A 20937-nucleotide genomic window follows, 5' to 3' on the forward strand; every position below is an offset into this window, starting at 1 on the left:
CTCAGCATCCTCAAGAAAAGACACAAAGTAAACATAAGATAGAAGTTGACATGGGAAATGGAGAGCAGGATAGGTAAGTGAGACTCTTGTCACTCTGGACCCAAATAAGATCATACAAGGTAGCTCTGCCTCACCATCTAGCTCAAAGATGGAGAGGCCCTATTCTGTTTTATTAGTTTGCCTTCCATTGTTGTGATAAGCAATATGACCAAAGCCATATGGGAAAGAAAGGGTTTATTTCATTGTACAACTCTAGATTACATGCCATCATTGTGGGAAGTCATGGCAAATACTCAAAGCAGGAACCTGGAGGCAGGACCTGAAGCACAGACCATGGAGGAAGGCTGCTTACTGGCTTACTCGCCTTGGCTTTCTTAGCAAGCACCACATGCCCAGGAATTTTCTCAGCTAAGGTTCCCTCTTCCCAGATGATGCTAGATTGTGTCAAGTTGATGAAAAACTAACCAGCATTATCTATCTTTTCTAAGTGCCTACTGCAAGCACCTCAATCTACGCCTCCAAGAAGTCAGACTGGCACAGAGGACAGGTGTCATATACACAGAGCCCATCTTTGCATGGGGAAGAGTGTGGATCACATGGACACCCCCAAATGCTTAGGGACTGTTCCTATTCTCCTCTCCTTTTCTTACACCATGTAACTATGAAGACAGATATCAGCCAAGAAACTTCATACAGCTGCTCCTCCACAGCCTCCAGAAGGAACTAATGCTGCTGTCCCCGACTTTAGAGTTCCTGTCCCTGTAAGATATAAGTCCTGTTGCTCAAGTTGCCCAGCCCCTGGTCGCCACTGACAGCAGCCCCCAAGGAACTAACACATTCGCTTTTATGAAAAAATGGTGAGACCAGCTGGGCAGGACAAAGGAGATCTTTCAAGTGACCTTAACATTGAAAGAGGGTAGAATGACGGGGTCACTGTCACGGAGTTAAAGCTCACCAATGACGGGGATGGTTGCTGAACTGGTAGCTAGCTGTTCTTCCTTGCAGAATAATGTTGAGTCTTAAAAAGTCTGAATAGCACAATTATGTATGTATATGTTCTATTTACATAAACACACACATAAGAGAGAGCGAGGATAATTGTTTGTATACATTTACTAAGACATAGAGAAAATACAAAACTTTGGTCAAACTATTCCTCATCAAGTACACAAGCAAGTAATTGTTTTAAAGAAACCTTCTTCTTCTGAAGCAATAGTTTTCACTTGACCATTTTTATTGTTGCTCTTTTTATAACTAGATTTTTATCTAATTAATATATAATTGTAATATTTCCCCTGCTTCTCTTTCCTCCCTCCAACCCTTTCCATGACCTCACTTCACTCCTTCTTAAATTACCTTTTTGCCTTTATTATTGTTACATACATACACACACATACATATACATATATACAGGAATATGTAAATACAACCAGCTGAGTCTGTTTAGTGTTGTTTGTATATACATATGATTTGGGGGCAGACCACTTATTTTGGATAACCGAGTAGGGGGCTCATCCTTGAGAAAGACTAATCCTTCCTCACCAAGTGGTCATTAGTTGCCTATTTCCCCCTTCCCTGCCACCATGTCTACTGTATTGTCATTGTTAAGGTCTTGTTTAGGCAGCCATATTGTTGGCATATGACATCGTTGCTTTTTTCTTTCATTTCAGACTTGGATTTTTATTTTAGACAGTTTCCTTTTCCTTTTTTGGCAAGAGAAACATTTTTGGCTGAAACATTTCTTTATAATTCATAATTCCTTCATTCTTCAGAAGACAATTACAAAACCCTCTTCAGTCTCTACTGAGCATGTACAGTAGAGAACTCTGTCTCTAATGATCTAGAGCTATGTGGTCCGATATGGTAGCCAATGGTCACAGGTGTCAATTTGCCTTTACATATGAATTGGTTTCTATCAAATATTAGACACCCCAGTTTTGTGGTCAAGTGTTCATTGTCCACATATGACTAGTAGCAACCACACTGAACAGCTCTGATAGGGAATATTTCATCATCACAGAAGTTTCTATGACTCAGTACTGTTCAAGAGAAGCAAACCAAAAAGCAGACAGATGCAAGGCTGAACTCGGGTCTGTGTCCCAATGCCTGCTTCAAATGTCTTCATCACAAGCCTCTGGCAAAAGATTTGGTATATTTCATCTTTCCTTTTTGTCTCTACTGAAAGAAAGAAGATAGTTTACTAATATTGTGGACTTTGTAAATTAAGATATTTATAAAAATCAATTTATTGCAACAAATATTTATAAAACATTTATGAGCTAGGTATTATAAGTCTGCAGAACAAGGTTGCAACAGGTTCTTCTGGCCTCATAGAGCTTCCATAAGAGAAAGATGAGGCTAAAAATAATTACAATATAAGTGATAATAAATAACCATCATATATTAAGGTAGAATGAAATGGTGGTATGAAGGTCGAAGAACGTCTAAGAGGCATTTTGAGGAAGAATCCACATAGGAAGCGCTTCTAAAGTAAAATGGTTTGAAGAGGGATTAGTGTTCTAAGAAGCTTCACCTTTGCTCTCTGGCATAGACTTTATTCACTGAACTCTAGGTCTTTTCTCCACTTATTCTCTCCTATCAGCTCTGAGCAATCTTTCCTGTTCATCTACAGAGCATGATCTTCAAACTCTCATGTGAAACACCACACACACACACACACACACACACACACACACACACACACACACACACAACCACGAGAGAGAGAGAGAGAGAGAGAGAGAGAGAGAGAGAGAGAGAGAGAGAGAGAGATTGATTGAGATTAAGAGGCAATGATAACAAAATTTAAGGAAGATAGGAAGATCAATTTTCAAGACACTGGACACCACTCAGTGGAAGTCAGTGGTCACCAAAAGTTAAGAAACAACCCAGATGAGCCCTGACATTGCCCCCCAGCCTTAACAGATCCTCCAGGAACTGGCGATGAGGAAGAATCTCAGCCACTAGCCACTGAAACTTCGACAAAGCTACAGAGTTCTACAATTCCATTTATACAAAATATCCAGAGTAGTCAAAGCCAAAGAGAGCAACAGTACGTGAGAAGTTTCTATGGGCTGGAAGAATGGGTAACACCTGCTAATCCAGGTTTCTTTGAAAGAGATACCCCATCCTGTAATACCAACTGTGGTTGGCTCCATCTCAAGCTGACAGCAGAACATTGTCCACATAGTACTGGTTTGGAGTCATAAAGTCTTACACCATTTTTCCACAGAGGATTGAAGCCAGGCAATGTATGGCATGGCTGGTGTCTCTACGAAGAAGACCTGTGAGACCACTGTACAAAGCTTCGAAAGAAAAGTCTAAGATTGCAATGGAGACTCAGGATTTAGGAGATGTCAGAACTATGAGACAAAACTGCTGACATGGAAGGGAGCTGGCCCGAGAGAGGGGATATGTGTGCTACAGGCAGCAGGTGTGGACAGGAGGCATACCTAAGCCCTTTAGACCCCAATGCTTTCATCACAAGCCCCCAAAATGGACACGGAACTGTAGGGCTTGGTGTTTCCCTGCTGGAGTTTGATCTTCGAATGAAATGATTATTTTAGTCTTTGGAATGAGAATATTTACTCTGAGTCATTGTATGTTGAACATATGTAACTTTTTTTATTTCATAGGAGCACACAGTTAAGAGACTACCTTGAGTTTCATATAAGACTTAGATTTTTGGCCTTTTAAATAATATTTAAATTGTTTAAAAGACTGTGGGAATTTTTGAAGTCTGGTTGAATGCATTTGAGATTGCCACGAGCCTATGGGGACAAGGGATAGAACTTTATGGGTTAAACGTGATGTATTTGGGTGTCAGGTTGACAAAGGGTAGAGATGATGGCTAATCTTGATGGCATTTAGAATCACCATGGAAACAAATTTCTGGGCATGCCTGTAAGGGATCATCTAGGTTAGGCTGATTGAGGTGGGAGGATCCATCCTAAACGTGAGCGGTACCATTCCACGGGCTGGGGTACCCAAACTGAATGAAAAAGAGAAGCCAAGTTGATTGCAAGCATTCATCTGACCGTGATTCCTGAGTGTGGACACACTGTGGAGCTCCCTCCTGCCCCTGCTGCCTTACCTCCTATGCCATTATGCACTATGTGCCCTGGAACAAAATAAATGTTCCTTTCTCAAGTTTATTTTCTCAGGTATTTTGTAACAGTAATAATGAGTTACTCACACAGTACATTAATTATAGTTCAGTATGTTATATAAAACAATTTTTAAAGGATAGCATAAAAGCTTCAAACAGAGAAGTGAAAATGATGATTAGTGTAGTCGACAGACATCCTACTACTCTGTTTCTCCGGGGGTTTCATTTCATTCTCTGTAAGTAGACATCACTGCTGTTTGTCAATTCTTTATTTCAAAACACATGCTGAGCTCATTTCTCTCTGCCCTTGAATTAGTCTGCTCAGGCTTCCATAACAAAGTGTCATGGATTATGTGCCTTAGACAACAGAAATTTATACTCTCACATTTATGGGAGCTGGGATTGAAGAGACATGATTCCTTTCTTGGACTGGGTCTGGGCTCACCTTTGCATCGTCACTGACTTCTGGTGTCTCTTCCCTGTTTCTAAGGCCTAATTATTTAATCTCCCCTGACTAGAGAAGCCTCCATAACAAATATTTTTATCTTACTTGGGTATCTTTGTACATATAATTTCAAATATTTCACATAATGTTTCAGATTTAAATTTTAATTATTTTTCCAAGTCTCTATAATGAAATGTTAATCATCTCTCCAATGATCTTTTCTATGCTTATGATTTTATCTGTTTTGGATTAGTTCCTCATATTATATTGCCAAATTATATTAATGGATTAAATTGCCCATCACTTTTATGGCTGTTGATCTGAGAACCTTCACTCTGTTACCTGTAGTACATAAATATACATGCTCTACCACATGTTCACAAGTATTGGATAGTATTATTAAAGGAATATAGTGGTCCTTACCTTAGTACAAAGAGTCATTAGAAAGTATCCTTTTAAACAGAACTAATGAACTAAAAATATTTGCCTAAAGCACAAATAAAAGTTGATTACTAGATTTTGGAAAGCAGACTTTGAAGTACACTGAAACTCTTATTCAATGCTCAGCAGAATGTTTGTGTCCACAGGTAGGTAGGTGTGAGCACTGAGATTTAGTATTAATTGAAGAAAGTATATAGAGTGTAAATTCTATGATGGGAGAGATTGGAAGAGGGTCTGCTTCTCTTCCTGGGCTTTTCACACAAGTCAAGTACTTGATGAGTTTAACATTGCTGGTAGGAATCAGTACGGTAGTTTCTACAAACGAACAACAAAAACCTACAAACAGACCTACCAGATCCAGCAATAACACCCCTGATATTTACCAGGAGGACACTAACTCAACATATCAGATACTCGTACATGACTGTCCATTGCAGCACTATTTATAATAGTGACATTATAGAACAAACCTATGTGTTCACAATCAGAGAAGTGGATAAGGAGAATGCAGTGTACATACACAATGCAATCTTCTTCAGCCATAAAGAATGAAGTTATGTCATTTGTGGATGTTAGTGTGGCTCAGTTTTAGAATGCTCGCCTCTATGCAGTAGATCCTGGGTTCTAGATCTATCATGGGGCTAGAGAGAGAAGCTAACATTCATCAAATGTTTCATATTAGGTAAGTAGCCAAGAGCTGTGCATACAGTAATTAAGAAACTTTTAGAAACTTTAACAACATTGCAATGTGCACACTGTTATGAGCCTTGTACCATGACCATCAGGTGCAAGAGGTGAGGAGTACTTTGGTACTCTTAGAACTGACTCCAGAGCCTGTGTCTGTGCCTCTAACTCAGCATGATGGACTTTCATGGAGGGAATATTATCTCCATGTCATTTGAATACTACCTCCTCCCCATGTACTCTCTCAGAATGACTTCTGCCTGTTCTTGTCTCTACACCATAGACTTCTCTTCTACACGTTCCCTTGCAGAAGTCATTCTGAGAATAAGGCTTTCTGACCAGTTCATCTTACTCCTGGTTACCTAGCTCTCAAAATATTCCAGTTTACAGAGGAGAAATGCAGATGTCTTAGAAAAGGCAGAACTGGGGGAGGGCAGGAGAACATGAAACAAAAGTAAGCTGGAGAAGAGATAAAATGACTGTAGATGTCATGCCCTCGGCATATTCAATCAATGGCTGAGAGAAAACTGCTAAGAGCCCTGGTAGGAGAGTGAGTGTTGGAGCAGCAGACCTCCAATTATATGTAAGTGGTCACTCAGCCTCCAAGTCCTGCTTTATATGATAGACATGTCTGTTTCCCTTTGGGATAGGAATACATGAACACCACTGTTGAATAAGCACCATGGAGTTAAGCCTGGTGCATTAGCTAAAGCATATGCCCACTAATTCTTACAATGACTCTGGGACTTGTGCCTTTATACCTCCCACAGAGCAAGCTCACAGGCCAAACTTGCCCAATACCTGTTTTTATATGGCACATGTGCTAAGAACTATCATTATATTCTTAAATGGTTTAGAATATAAAACAAAGAATACTGTGTGACATATGAAAATTAAATCTAACTCTAATTTTGGTATCCATAAAGTTTTATTGGAAGATGGCTTTGCCCATTTACTTGCATGTGATCTCCAGCTTATTTCACTCTGGTGACTGTGTCTGTATAGTTTGAAAAGCTGAAAATATAATACCTAGCTTTTTACATAGAAGTGGGGCCTACCCCTTGTCTTAGCCCATTTCCCATCACTATAGTAGGTTACCCAAGTCAGTAATTTATAAAGGAAAGAAGGAAGTTTATTTGGGATCACAGTTCTGAAGGCGTGGAATTCCGAGATCAAGACCTATATCTGGTGATGGTTTTCTGCTGCTTCACAGTGTACAGATGTTAAAAGAGCCAATGGGTGCAGGAGGCTGCGATAGCACAAGGAGCAGCCTTGCTTTGCAGCAATCTATTGTCACAAAATAACACACCAGTGAGAAAGCATCGATCCCTACTAACGAGCTAATCATTTCCTAAAGGAGAATCCAACCAAATACCATCAACAGACTCACAGGAGACCAACCATACCCCCAATCATAGCACCCCAGGTATGAACAAGGATCACAAAGCCCAGAGAGACTGAAATTTTCACTTACTTATAAGGATCCAAAAAAGACTGTTAACCAAGCTGCTCCTAGAGCGTCTGCACTCCTACTTCTGGGAAGAAGAGGCAGACAGATATCACTGGCAGTTGGAGGTCATTCTCTATACTTATGATAATTGACAGTGAGAACATATCGCTCCTATTCTTCTAATGGTGTATCCTTCAAACCCCAATTGCTCTGCTAAGCCTACCCTCTAGGATATGTGAGGTCTCCTGAAGAAATGAGATTCAGGAAAGCCTTTTTTGTTTTGCTGGGTTGCTGTAGATCCTGGGTCTTTTTATAGTATGACTGGAAGCATGAAAACTCCAGGAAGGCATGAGGCTCCTAGAAGCATTAAGCGAAATAAACTCTTAAACTGTCAAAAGTAAAAGGTAAGCTAAAGCCACATTTTCTATTCAATATAAAAACACAAACTTAATGTCAAAATACATGTGCATAAAGTTCTTCCCAGCTTCCTTAAAGCCTGCAAGTAATAACACTCCAGAGAGGCTGAACCTATTTGCTGTGATAGAAACAGGCTAGGTGTGTGGCAGATTTAAAAAAACCAAGGAAATGTCACCAAGAGTTAGAGATGAATCTCCAGATAACATATGACTCCAGACCAACCTTCTGCAGGGCTGTGTCGGAGGAAACTTACTATGCATTCATCAACAAATCTCAGGTAAGGGTCCACTCTGTCCCAGCAAGTGCTCTCAAGGCACAAACAAGACCTGCAAGGTGCCTGCTCTTCAGCCACATACGTCATCATGCAGGAGAGAAGCCTGTAAGTAGAAAATCAATTACAATTGGTGATGAGTCTGTGAGGTGAACACAAAACATGGCAAAGATTAGTAGACTTGCACTGAGTGACCAAAGAAGGCTCTCTGAGTAGAGCTTTGAAGGAAAGAAAGTCTACTTCAAAGGAACAGATTCCAAGCAGAGGGAAGACTGATGGGGAAAGACTCAGTATAGATTCAGGAGTGTCTGAGAAACAGAAGAGATAAGAGAGTGCTAGAGCCAGTTTTGGGGCAGAAGGAAGAAGCCAGAGGAGGTGAGACCTCTGAGATTAAAAGTGCACTGATCCAATTTCATTCTTGGGAAGAGGTGGTAGGTGGGACAATGTCTCCCAAAAGATAGACTGAGGCTTAACATTCAGTGCCTTTGAATGTGAGCTTGTTGTGGTGGAGGGATCTTCCAGGGTCTTTTGCCTTTTAGAGATGGTTTCTCTGTGTAACAGCCCTGGCTGTTCTAGAACTCACTTTGTGGCCCAGGCTGGCCTTGAACTCACAGAGATCCACCTGTCTCTGGAGTTCTGGGATTAAAGACCTGTGCCACCACACCAGTTGTCATGAGGGGTGAGGGGAGCTCTTAAGAGGATCATTAAGCTGAGATGAAGGCCTATTGCAGTATGATGGGCCCTCATCCTGGCGTCCTTGAAAGAAGAGAGGATGCAACAGACTCTCCCAGGGAGGAGTGCTATAAGACAAGAGAAGGAGCCGAGGTAAGGAAACACCACAGAATGCCAAGGGTTTGTACAACCACCAGGTACTGGGGGAGCCAGGGAAGGATTTGCACAGGAGCATGGCCATGAAGACGCCTTAACCTGAGACTCACACACCTGACACCTCAAAAACAAACACTGCTGTTGTTTCCAGACCCCCCAGTTTGTGTGAGGGCTGTTTCTTGCCATCTGTGAGGCATTGGTTCCAGAACCCCTGTAGATTCCAGAACTTAAAGGTGCTCAACCCTTTCTACAAAATGGGGTGCTATTTTCACACAACACATCCACATCCTCCTGGACTTCAAGTCATCTCTAGATTCTTCACAAAAGTGAAGTGAAAAAAGAATTAAAAACTATTAATAAATAGTTCTTATCTTCTTCAGGGAATAGTAACAAATAAGTCTGTCTATGTCCAGTATAAATGCAAACATGATAGACAATACAGCATGTTCTACCTTTCACCAGAATGCTCTATACACAGTAATCTTAAATTTTGACTTTTGAAACCTTCTGCAGTTTGGGCCAACAAAATGGTTTTGTTTGCATACAGGCATTTACAAACACGCCTGATGACCTGAGTTCAATTTCCTGGAACATACATGGTAGAAGGGGAGAACTGACTTCCACAAATTGTCCTCTGATCTCCACACATGCACCCTGGCATGTGCACATACACACACACACACACACACACACACACACACACACACACCCTGGTATGTGCACATACACACACACACACACACACACACACACACACACACACACACACACGCACGCACACAGTCAATCCATCAATCAAGAAAAATTTCTAAACTTAGTTTCAAAATATTTCTAAGCCATAGTAGTTGAATCTGTAGGCATGGAATCTTCCGATACAAAAGGCATACTGTAATTTATTGTCTTAGCCCCTAAGAAACTAACACATGTAAGTCATCCTCAAGGGTTTAAACTGAAGTGTGTCTGGCTGAAACTGTGGAAGAAGCTGTGGCTACTAGGCTGAAAGTCGGCTGCAGGGCTAAAGAGTGTGGCTCAGTGGTAAGATCTTTGCCTCATATGCACAAGGGCTATGAGCTTGATAACTATCCCTAAAAATGCACAAATAAACAGGAACTAAAGAACAGCCATGTAGGGAGAATGAGGTACTGCAGAAGAGAGGTGGCCACAAGCAGCACCAGGGAGCTGGACTCCCATTTTGAGGCTGAGCACCTGCAGTGGCAGCCAAGCATGACATAAGAAACAGTCACACGTGTGGACCCACCTATGTGCCTGGAGGACTCAGGTGAAGGCAGTCCATTGTAATTGCAATCCCTGACATAACAGACACCCTTCAGCTAGTCATCCAATATACGGCTCCCTGCAGAAGAACTTCCCAAAGGAAGAATTAGTGGTTTTCCCTTTTTTCTGCACCCACAACTATGTTTACAGGACTTGTGTAGAGCTAACTGCCCTATGACTGCTGAGGGACGTGGGTGGATTAAACAGAAAAGGTGACTATATGCTAGAAACAGACTTGCCAAAGAGCCAAGACTGTTTTCATTTAATTTGTTCCATCAATTTGGCTGGAGTCCATTTACTGCGTGTATTAAAAAGTTACAATATTTCGTCCTGAAATGCACCAGTGGTCAGGAATCTATTGTTCACTCTACCTCCTACGTAGGGTGAGAAAATTTTGATTCTTGTGACTTGCAATCGGTGACAACAGGAACCAATTAACAACCATGAAGCCAGCCAGTGTTCCCTCACACTGGAAATGGGGCTACCTGGCTACCTGCATAGCAGTGAACAGCAGATCTTCCCACCAGGCCTCTATACCATTCTTTCTTTAATAATAAAATTTGTAAAGCTACCAATGTGGTCATGATGGAGAGATTTACAGATGTTTCGATGAAACTCTTCATTTGGACTTTATGCAGCAAAGTACATATTGACTTTGTGTCACTGAAAACACTAAGATTTATTATTCCTGAAGATAAGTAATAACCTTGACTTTGACTTGGTCAATATTTATCTCACAAGTCGATAAATCTCCAGCAATAAATTTCAACAAAAGCCAACACTTTCTGATACAGGGTTGTATTTTGCAGAGGCCCCCAAATTTCTCTGTTCTTTCTCACACAGAGAGTAGTCAAACCTGCAAGAGTATTCTCAGACATATTTTATTTTTAGTGAGTTCAGTCCCATTATGACAGCAGAGTTTTATCCAAATAACTTAATGTGGGTGGGAAAATTACAGACTCTGAATCTTTTTGTCTTCCTTTCAATAGTTGAACCAATGAATCTTCTCCTCAGTCCAGGTCTTTCTAAAGCTGATCCCAATGCTAACATCAGACATTGGCCAGAACAGGGTAAGGGACAGGCCTGTCTGCAAATAAAGGTGATATGTGATACTGGTCATTTGTGCGCCTGTCAGTGAAGGCATTATCTAAGCTGCCCTATTATATTTTAACAGTGAGTGACCTCATACTAACTTCGCAGAAGCTCAAAATCTCTTTTTAGTGTTTGTTGGTCAAATAGTCTGTCACCTTTTAAAACGACAGTGTATGTGTGAGCAGCCAAAGCGGTTTTCCCATCTAGCTGGACGTGACATGATGCTGGTAACCCCAGATGACTCATCCTTTGCATCTTCAAAGGCCTTTTACTGTTCAGGGTTATAGCCAATCCCCTTCTTTCATAATCTTTGGGATCTGATACTGGGTGATTTATAAAGAACAGGGAGCCAATGCTTTCGCTTCATGGTTCTAGAGGTTAGGAAACACAAAAGCACGGCCCTGGGATTTGCTCCGCTGCTGGCGAGGGCCTTTCTGCTGCATCAGAATATAACAGAGGACATGTCATAGAAAGACAGAGCGAGGGTGCTACCTTGGGTCTCTCTTACTCATTTTTATAAAGCAACTAAGGACATCATGGGAACTGCACCCTCATGACACCTGAGGCTCACTGCCTCCCAAGGGCCCCATTTTCAAACACATGAATGTATAAAACTGAAGATGAGGCTTCCAATACATTGCACTGGGAGACATATTCAAGCCATAGCAACAGGTTGATAGTTTATCAGCATGTATGCACCAACACTTCTGAACATGTGGTATCTTTTCTCCTCAAAGGAGAGCAACCATGGCAATGCCTACTTTCTGTGTGACACACTTCACCTGAGACCACGGAGCTGAATCATAGAGAAGATTCTTTTGCTTGAGTCTATAAAAGCCTCTTTCCTGCCTATCAAAGACTCATTCCAACATGCTGACAGATGAATCTGTTAAGGTCCTTACCACCTGAAACTTTCCACCCAACCAAAATTTTAGGAAGACAATGTTTAGCTGCATTGTATATAGATTTTCACCTACCAGGCAGGTTTTATTGAAGCTATTTATTTGTGTTGTGTTTTATTTGAAGCCAGGTTTATTTACTCAACTTATTTACTCAGTAAAACTTCTAGAAAGCTAAATCACAGATGTAATATTCTGAAAAATCTAACATATACTTTTAGATTATATCAAAATGATCCTAGTCAATCAAATTAGTAACCTCCCAATAATAGAATACTGTCTTTTTAATATTACAGATCAAAGTAAGGATTTTGGAGCCAGACTGTCTGGAGTTGAATCCAACCTCTCCTACATACCAACTGTGCTACTTTGGGCAAAGTAATTCTCTCTTTGTGTGTATTTCCTCACAAGTTAAACTGAGACCTCTAGTTGTAGAGATCTCATAAGATTGTAGGGATCTGTAAGATTGTTAGGAGAATTAATCTATTTAATATTTGAAAAGTACTTAGAATAATATTTGGCTTTCAGTGATAAATACATAACACTGGCATTTGTAATGAGAGTGAGATTGTACATTAAAAATACACTCTTAATCACTTCATGTGATTATAACAATTTTGAGGATTATTTTACAAATTAAAAAAAAAAAAAAAACCAACAACAGACCCAGCAGACCAGCAGATCAAGAGATTTGCCTGAGGTGGTTTAGTAAATCCTAAGAACTTGGCTTCAGAATCAGAACTCCTGAGTATAAAAATGCTGGTTGAACTTTTATGGCAGCATCCTAAGATGCGAAGGCCACTTACACTGAGCACTCCCTGCATGGCTTCTCCATCTTCACATGTGTCGTTGCAAGGACTGAAACAGTCTTTTGAATTTGTTTGCTCCTATTTCATGACAGGGAACTGAAGGCTCCTGGTTCACTTCAGACTTAAAGACTGTATTTTATTTTACTAATTTTAAGTGTGTGTATAGGTGAAGTGTGTGTGTAGAAGCCAAAAGAGAGCAACGGGTCCCCTGGAGCCGCAGTTACAGGTGGCTGTGAGCCACTCAATGCTGGTACTAGGAAATAAACCCAGATTCAGTGCAAGAGCACTACGTACACTTAACTGCTGACACATCTTTCTAGCCCTTGGGCCTAGATTCAAATCTGTCTTTAGAGATTGAAATTGTTCACTTTCTATCTTGCAAACCACAACCACATTTGAATAGAAACTCTAAGTGGTTTTCTCACTGCTATTCTAACACATCCTAGCTTTTCAGTTTGACATTTTCTAGGTCTTTAGAGAAGCTGAAAAAATACAACAATTAATATCTAAATGTCTTTCAACTGATCTCAAAAATTATTTTTATTTTGTTTCTTTCAACAATTATTTTCATCTAAAAGTTTTTCAAACATACAAAAATGTCACCAGGAAATGCTACATGATATGAGGAAGGTTGCTTTCTGGTGATAAAGGATACAATACAGAATAAGATCTCTCTGTGATGAATACATCCGCATCAAATACTACAGCATCAAATTTATAAAGCAACTGCCAGAGAGACAACCATATGGACAAACAGAACCAAATCATAAGAAGTATAAGACTTGAAGCTATCGCTCTCTGTTCATTAAAAAAAAAAAAATCAAGGAACCATATAAAATGCACATAAAATCGAAACAAGGGTGGTATGGGAAGAGTAAGAATCCAGAGACAAGTCTTGGCTACATAGTGAATTTCAGGTCTAAATGTGAGCTACAAAGTGAAATTCTGTCTCAAAAAGAGGGGGAGGAGCAGTGGGGCTGATCTAGCGTGGGGCTGTGAGAGATTACAGAAGGTGATCACTCCAGAGAGGGCTGTATCATGGTAGCTACTAGACAGGAGAAGCCATCAAACTCAGGAGAACATGAGCAGAAAGTCCCTTTCCTATCATCAAAGCAGCCTCTGTTTGTATGGCCAGTGTCACATGCCTTGTCTTTAGAAGTTCTGGAGATCGATGGGCAGAGGCGAGGGGGCCAGTGAGCTGTCTGTTTTCAAAGGGCATAGCTCAGCTGCAGACTGCATGGGCATTTCCAAGCACGGTGCAGACCAAACAGCAATCACGCAGAGACCATGTTTTCTTCCAAGGACAACAGAATGCATCCCCTGATTTGTACTTAAGATGGACTTACTTCCCTCACCGAGGTCTAGCAGTGAGAGATGGTGTACTGCATCAGGTGGTTGAAACATTTATTGAGGTATGACTGTGTACATGGTACAACTGTATAAGAATTTGAATGTGCCACACCTTGAACAGGTTGGTGGCCCATAAGCGGAAACTCGACACCACTCTAGCTCCTATTTCTAACTCGGAGATTTGTTTAGACATTCTGAAGCAAAGCCTGACACAGTTAGACATGTTCAAATCAGATTTAAGTGTCAAATTGTACCTACTGCTTTCATGGAGTTAACGGCTGCTCCTTGCCTGTTCCAAGCCTCATGTATTCATGATATTGATCATCTGCTTCACATGGATGAGGAAGTTGGGCAGCGTTCACTGTCTGTCTAGATGGAAGCAGCAAGGCTAAAGAAGGACATGATGAAGAGTTAGTGCCCTGCTACACAAACCTCCACTACTGGTATGCTGAGTGAGTACGCAGTCTGGGAGGATAGGGTAGGGGCAGCACGTTAGTTACTTTTCTGATGCTGTGAAAGAATACCGTGACAAAGGTAGCCTATTGGAAAAAGAGTTTACTTTGGCTCAAAGTTCCAGACAGGGTATAGTCCATCATAGCAGGGAAGGCATGCCAGCAGGAGCGTGAGGCTGGATTGGCAGCCAGGAAGCAGAGTGATCACATTCATCCACACACGGGGAAGCAGAGATTAAAGAATATAAAGTAGCGGTAGCTATAAAATGCCAAAGCCTGGGGACATGCTTCTTCTGGCAAAGCAACGCCCTAATGGTCCAGTGAATTTCCCAATGTCACTAACTGGGGACTAAGCGTTCAAACAGGGCTTCTGAAGGACATTTCATATTTAAACCACGATAAACAATATGCCAAGAAGAGCTGAACATCTCCACACATGTCCTGCATCCTGCCTCTGCCACATGAGTAACAACAAAGGGATCTCACACGTCTCTCCTGCCTTTCTATGACCTAGTTGGTGCTCTAATACCCCAGCAAGGACCTGAGAGAAGATGCCACCTTGAGCATCAGTGACTGACACTGGCTGGCCATGGCTCCTCCATGGAGGAGAGGTTGTCAGTTTCTCCATCAGATGGAAACACTGGCATTAGTCCATGCCCCCCAGCAACTGAAACTGTAGACAGGTTTGGAAGGAGGAGCATAGGGGCATCAGCTGCCACTGCCACCTTTGTGTCAGAAACACACAATCCAGAAGCACCGCAACCAAGACAAAACTCTCCAGAGAATCGCATGTTTAAGGAAAATAATTTCCAGAAACTTAACCAAATCAACATTTTTCGTTCTGACATTAAATCGTCAAGGCGGTGATCCACAGCAGCCACGGCACAGAGGAAACCTGTGTCCACACGGAGAGACGAGACGCTTCAGGTCCATTAACTGATGTGAGCAAACTCTAAGAGTTTCTCTTTTCTTTTTTTTTTTCCTGAAAACACACTGAAAGCTAATTGATTGCCCATTTCTGAACAAATACGGATGTTACACAGGTTAAAATGTATTTAAAAGTAAGAGTGTGCAACAGAGCAAAGGCCAGGAGGGAGAAAGTTCATGGCTGCAAAGTCTCGGGTATCTGCACAGAGTGGGACAGTACTCCACCATCTCACACATCTGCTTCCAGGAATCGGAACCAGCCTGAAACCATGAGACCCTGTGTTGTTTTGAGGGACTGAGGGGAAAACGGCTTCACATCTCTGAACCAAATTTTATTCATCTATGAATTTGTCTCCTAGGTTTTGGGGGGTTTGCTTGTTTGTTTTTTGTGCTATAACAAAATATTCAGAGTCCAGTTACTTACAAAGAACAGAAGTTTATCTGTCTCAAGGGTCCGGAGAAGAAGTCTTAAAGGCAGGATGCTGGGATCTTGACAGGGCCTTCTTTTTGCATGATAATAGGACAGAAGGTGTCACACAGTAAGACAGAGTGTATGTGCTTGCTGAGGCTTTTTCCTCTTCTAAGGTCCCCGATGGCATCATGAGATCCCCACTTTCAACTGATCCTAACTGCCTACTGTCTTAGTTCCCTTTCTGTTGCTGTGATAAAACACTCTGAGATTACAGGATATAACAGTCACAAGCAGCAATCCTCCAATCCCTCCCGGATTTCCACCCAGAAAAATTAATTCCTCACTGGAAGCCGTGTCTTAGGGCTGCCTATCAATCCACTGTAATCATGGCAACTTTGAAAATTGTGCTTTACCAGAACTCTGCCAGCCGTCCAAACCCTGAATGTGTTTGTGCCCGCCTCTCCTCCTTGACTGTTCTGGAAGCTGGTGGAGGTGGGTAACTGGCTGGGACTTGGCAAGTTTGTTCTTTGAAGGGATGAGCACTAGGGTTCCTTCCCGGTGAAGGTTGTTTCAGCCACAAAGCAATTTCATTCCACTGTTTCAGTCTCAAAATAAAAGGAAACGTCTATTGAAAAAAAAAAAAAACAACAACAACACTCTGAGAAAAGCAACTTAAGGGAAGACTGCTTATTTTAACTCACGGTTTAAGGTGCAAACTATCACAGCAGGGAAGCCAGGGCAGCAGGAGGCCGAAAGCAGCCGTCATATCACAGCCACCAGGAGGAAACAGAGAGCGAGGAAGGTAAGCCGGTTAGTGTTCTGCTTGCTCTCTCCATTTCACACATTTCCGAAGATTCCCAGGCCAGAGAACTGTCCCACCAACAATTTAGATAAGTCTTCCCACAGCAATTAACATAATCAAGATAATCTCCCACAGGCCCGACCAGAAGCCCATTTCCCAGATAATTCCAGATCCTGCCAAGTCGACAATTAATGCTAATCATCACACCTATTGTAATGGCTCATCTTGATTGTCAAATTGAGTGGAGCCAGAATCCACCAGGAAATGCACACGTGGGCACGTCAGTGCGATTTCCAGAGAGGATTAGATAACTGAGGGGGAAAAGACCCTCCTTCAGAGTGAGTAATACCTTCCAACTTGTGGCTTCTGAGGTCCAAGGAAAACCAGCACTGCCTGCATTCCTGCCTCGACTTCTTCCTGAGCCAGAGCACCTTTCTCTGATAACATCAGATTCCAGCTCCTTCGGCTTTCCAGAACAAACTGAAGGACACCAATGATTCTCCAGCAGTTTTCAAGGACTTCAGCGCCGGGTTAGGAGTGCAAAGCCATTCAGTTAGTTGTGTTAGGAGTGCAAAGGCATTCAGTTAGTTGTATTAGGAGTGCAAAGGCATTCAGTTAGTTCCCAGGGCTGAATGCCTGCTGGATCCTCAGCCCCTCAGCATGTACATAACAACTGTTGGACCACCCAGACCTCTAGTGTAAGCCAGTCTAACAAGTTCCCTTTCCCTCTTTTGTCAGACACACAGACAGACAGACACACACATATATATAAATATATATACATATATATATATCTGCCTTTCAGAGCCAGTCACCTGAGGAACTTTTTCTAAGTGGTCTCAAATGCTGGCCCTACTGTTTGGGGGACTATCACCTTGAATACAACTAATTTAAGAAGTACAGTTCTCTCTAGATATATATTTTTTCCATTCTGCTCTGCCAGATATGCCTATCAAAGGTCTCACCTCCAAATATTAATTCATTAATTTGGCCATCACATTAAAATTATAGCAACTAGGAAAAGCAACTTTCTTTACATTGTCACTCAAAATGTAGTCAATGAAACTTGAAAATTTTTTCAAATTCAGGCTCTACCTCAAAGCTACTGAATCAGAATTTTCATTTTGGAAGCTTTCTGTATAACACATAGGTATTGTAAAGATCTAGAATCAACCCAGTAAAGAATTCATAGAACACATAAGCAAGCAGACACATTTTGTTGATGTTTTAGACATGGTCATACTCTGTAACCTAATCTGTTCTTGAATCTGATCTGTTGCTATGTATCGGAGGCTAGCCCTAGACTCCCGCTCCTCCAGGATCATCCTCCGAAATGCTGGGATTACAGGAGAAGGCCACCATACCTGGCCTGAGCAAGCACTTTAAAACAACAACAAAGAACAAAAAACCAAAACACTGAATGCCATGTTAATATGAAGTATTTCATAAGAACCAAGAAAAAAGAAACTGTTCCTTCTTTATCATTGTTTTATAATTACCATACTGAAATAGTTTCATTTTATTTTTAGCTTTATATTTTTGATAAAACTATAAGGCATCAGGAATTATGTAAACATGTTATTTAACATTAAAAAGTTTCTATTTTGCTCCAATTTTCTAACACATCAGAAATCTCAACCAGTGGTATGTGCCTTTCAGATATTAAAACTCTTGCATAAAACGAGAATTCAGTCAATGACATCCCCAAATTGTTAGAGTCAGAAGAAGTTAGCTCCTCGCTGCTGCAGGTTATTTCACTGAGAGACATTTCAGCCTGAAATTTGCTGAGAAGGAGGCCAGGTGAGTGCAAGTCCCTCTAAGCTCGGGGAAGACCAAGAAAACGAAGCAGGAACAGCGGTAGCGCCTTCCCTGGGAGGGAAACTACAGTGTGGGTAAGAGGACTTCCTGCAACTCCTGAGTGCAAGATGTAGCAGCTGCTTCTCTCACTTGGGGAGACTGGGGTCAGCCTCAGAAGTGCTGCCGCTTGGTGATGAGGTATAGTGAGGCCACAACGAAGGCTTGTTTTATGTTTGTCTGTCGTTTGTCAGTGTGCGACACTCCAAGGTGTCATTCCTTCCTCATGTTGAAGGTATTCAGGTAGGCTGAGGAAGGCAGTAGTCAGATGTTGCTCTGGATCAAAGCCAGGGGCTAAGAATTTCTGAGAATGTGGGGTCTGGGCCATGGGCTGTACAAACAAGTGATTTGGCCTTGGTCACTTACTGGAAGTTGACTCTTTGGGGCCGGATCTTTATTTGTGTGCTCTCCTGGGGCCTCTGGCTAGAACTCGCTTGTCTGCAGGGGTGGTGTTGGGGGCGGATTCTTTGTTTATAATAATTGCCTAAGGTCAACTGCCTGCCTGAATTTCTGAGCCGGTCACCTGAGGAACGTGTTTCTCTAAGGTATTCTCAAATGCTGGCCCTGATGTTTGAGGGACTGTCCCTTTGAAAACAACTGACTGAAGTGTGGCTATCCCTCAGAATCTACAGGGGATTTTGAGATATCCTGACTATTCCAAACCTGAGGGTCCCACAGTCATCTAAAGATGCATGTGATCAACACACTGCATCCTCTATACTTTCAGTATATCTAGAATAATTTTAATAGCTGTCCTTTACAATTTATAAAGTCTTTCCATGCACTCCATCTCACCAGGGAACTAAACATTTTATGTTTGAACTGGATTTCAACAACACTGTGACTAATATTCAGACTACTGTGAGACAGTGGAAAGAGTGTGGATTGTGAGTAGCTCATATTTACTGAGCACAGTTTTTATTCCAGGCACTAGGCAAACATTGGTTCAGAAGAGTTAACCTACCTAGGATAGATGAATCCGCGGGAAACGAGAAGTCATGTTTGAGCCGAAGGCTGTCTGACTCCTGGGATCATGGCTGGCTTTATGTCATGATGTTGTTCCTCCTACAAATGACAGATAATGGCTTGATCACAATAAAATGCTTGTCACTCCCAAAACACTCCCGACAGTGAATCTAAATCTCTAGACTACACTCAGCCCAGTTTCCTGAAGTTTCAAGACATAGAGGACCACTCACATGCACCTTGAGAAAGGAAAACTTTATGAATGAGCCCGGAAAGCTGCCTGTGGGTGTTTCAGCAGCCAGTCCTTCCTGTCTCTCATGGCGATGCTTCTCTGTGGATCTTGTACCACTCAGCACATTTGCTTCCCTCTGGTGTTCAAGTTCCCACTGCTCATTCACAAGTGAGTTTCTGGTTTTAATTTTCCCAGCACCTTTACTGTGAATGAGGTTGGCGTCTCCATACTCCCCAAATGGATGCTCTAAGCAAGAGATGCTCATGCTGAGGAACTGTTCCCTTAGTCTTCTGTTGTGCTCCCATTAGCTAATGTGACTCCAACAGCCCAATCAGCTACAGAAAGGAGGTCTCCTATATAAACCATAGCAAAATAGGTGAGCAATAACTTTGTTTATTGGGTTATTATGACTTTGAATGAAATAAGAAAAAAGTTGAAAGATTCCACATGTATCTTGTTCTAGCTGGGTAGTATCTATTTTCTCTAAGCCATTGTGTGGCTGCAACCTGCTGTATGATGTTTTATTGAGTTCAGTATGTCAAAGGCTTCCAGGGAAAGATCCCAACGTGGAGGGATCAATGTCATTCCTTCAGGAGGGGTTGCTTCCACAAAAAGCTATCTTCTTGGGGACCAGGATGAACTGTACACCTAATGTTTAAACATGAGTAAAATCCTGGCTTAAGAACATACCCAGGACAATGAGATTCTGCTATCAGGGATTACACTTGGATTGTTCAGGTGGGGATCATCCTCCCTGGAGCTGCTCTCTTGAAAAGGTGCAGTGTGCCTTAACTATTCCTTCCCTCGCTTCAGCTGTGGAGTCCACTCAAGGTAGGGACTCATTGGTTGCATAGGTAGGGACATCTCTGGCCCTAAGTTAATCATTTGAACCAACTTCATGATAGCAGTTCAAAAGCATTTGAGCCTCCGCTCAATGTCAGACACAGTGCATGGGTTAGTTTGTAAAGTAAATACGATTGAATCAAGGTCCCCAAAGCTCAGAGGAGAAGGTAGACACTAAACAGGATTCACTGCACTGTTAATGGCACAAATATATGTCCTAGACCACGATGTGGCCAAGCAGGCTCAGTAGTGTCTAGGTTGAATCCTGAGTGCTATTTTTCAGTCAGTGTTTCTCAGACCAGCATGTCAGGACCCATTCAAGCAGATCACAGCTGCAAGCCCTAGAGTGACTGATTCTGTATACCTGGGTGGTTCCTGAG

The 20937-nt window shown here is 41.8% G+C and overlaps 1 long non-coding RNA gene across 1 annotated transcript; it reads right to left on the bottom strand.

Annotated features, from left to right (window-relative positions):
- Positions 1-1093: 1093 nt before the first annotated feature.
- LOC131920625 (uncharacterized) lies at positions 1094-15952 on the bottom strand. Its single transcript, XR_009381730.1, has 3 exons — positions 15873-15952; positions 14324-14457; positions 1094-2178 (listed from the first exon to the last, which is right to left on the bottom strand). It is a non-coding gene; the product is annotated as an uncharacterized LOC131920625 (long non-coding RNA).
- Positions 15953-20937: the final 4985 nt, after the last annotated feature.

The sequence above is a fragment of the Peromyscus eremicus genome, chromosome 10 (assembly GCF_949786415.1).
Source record: "Peromyscus eremicus chromosome 10, PerEre_H2_v1, whole genome shotgun sequence".
Taxonomy (NCBI): Eukaryota; Metazoa; Chordata; class Mammalia; order Rodentia; family Cricetidae; genus Peromyscus; species Peromyscus eremicus.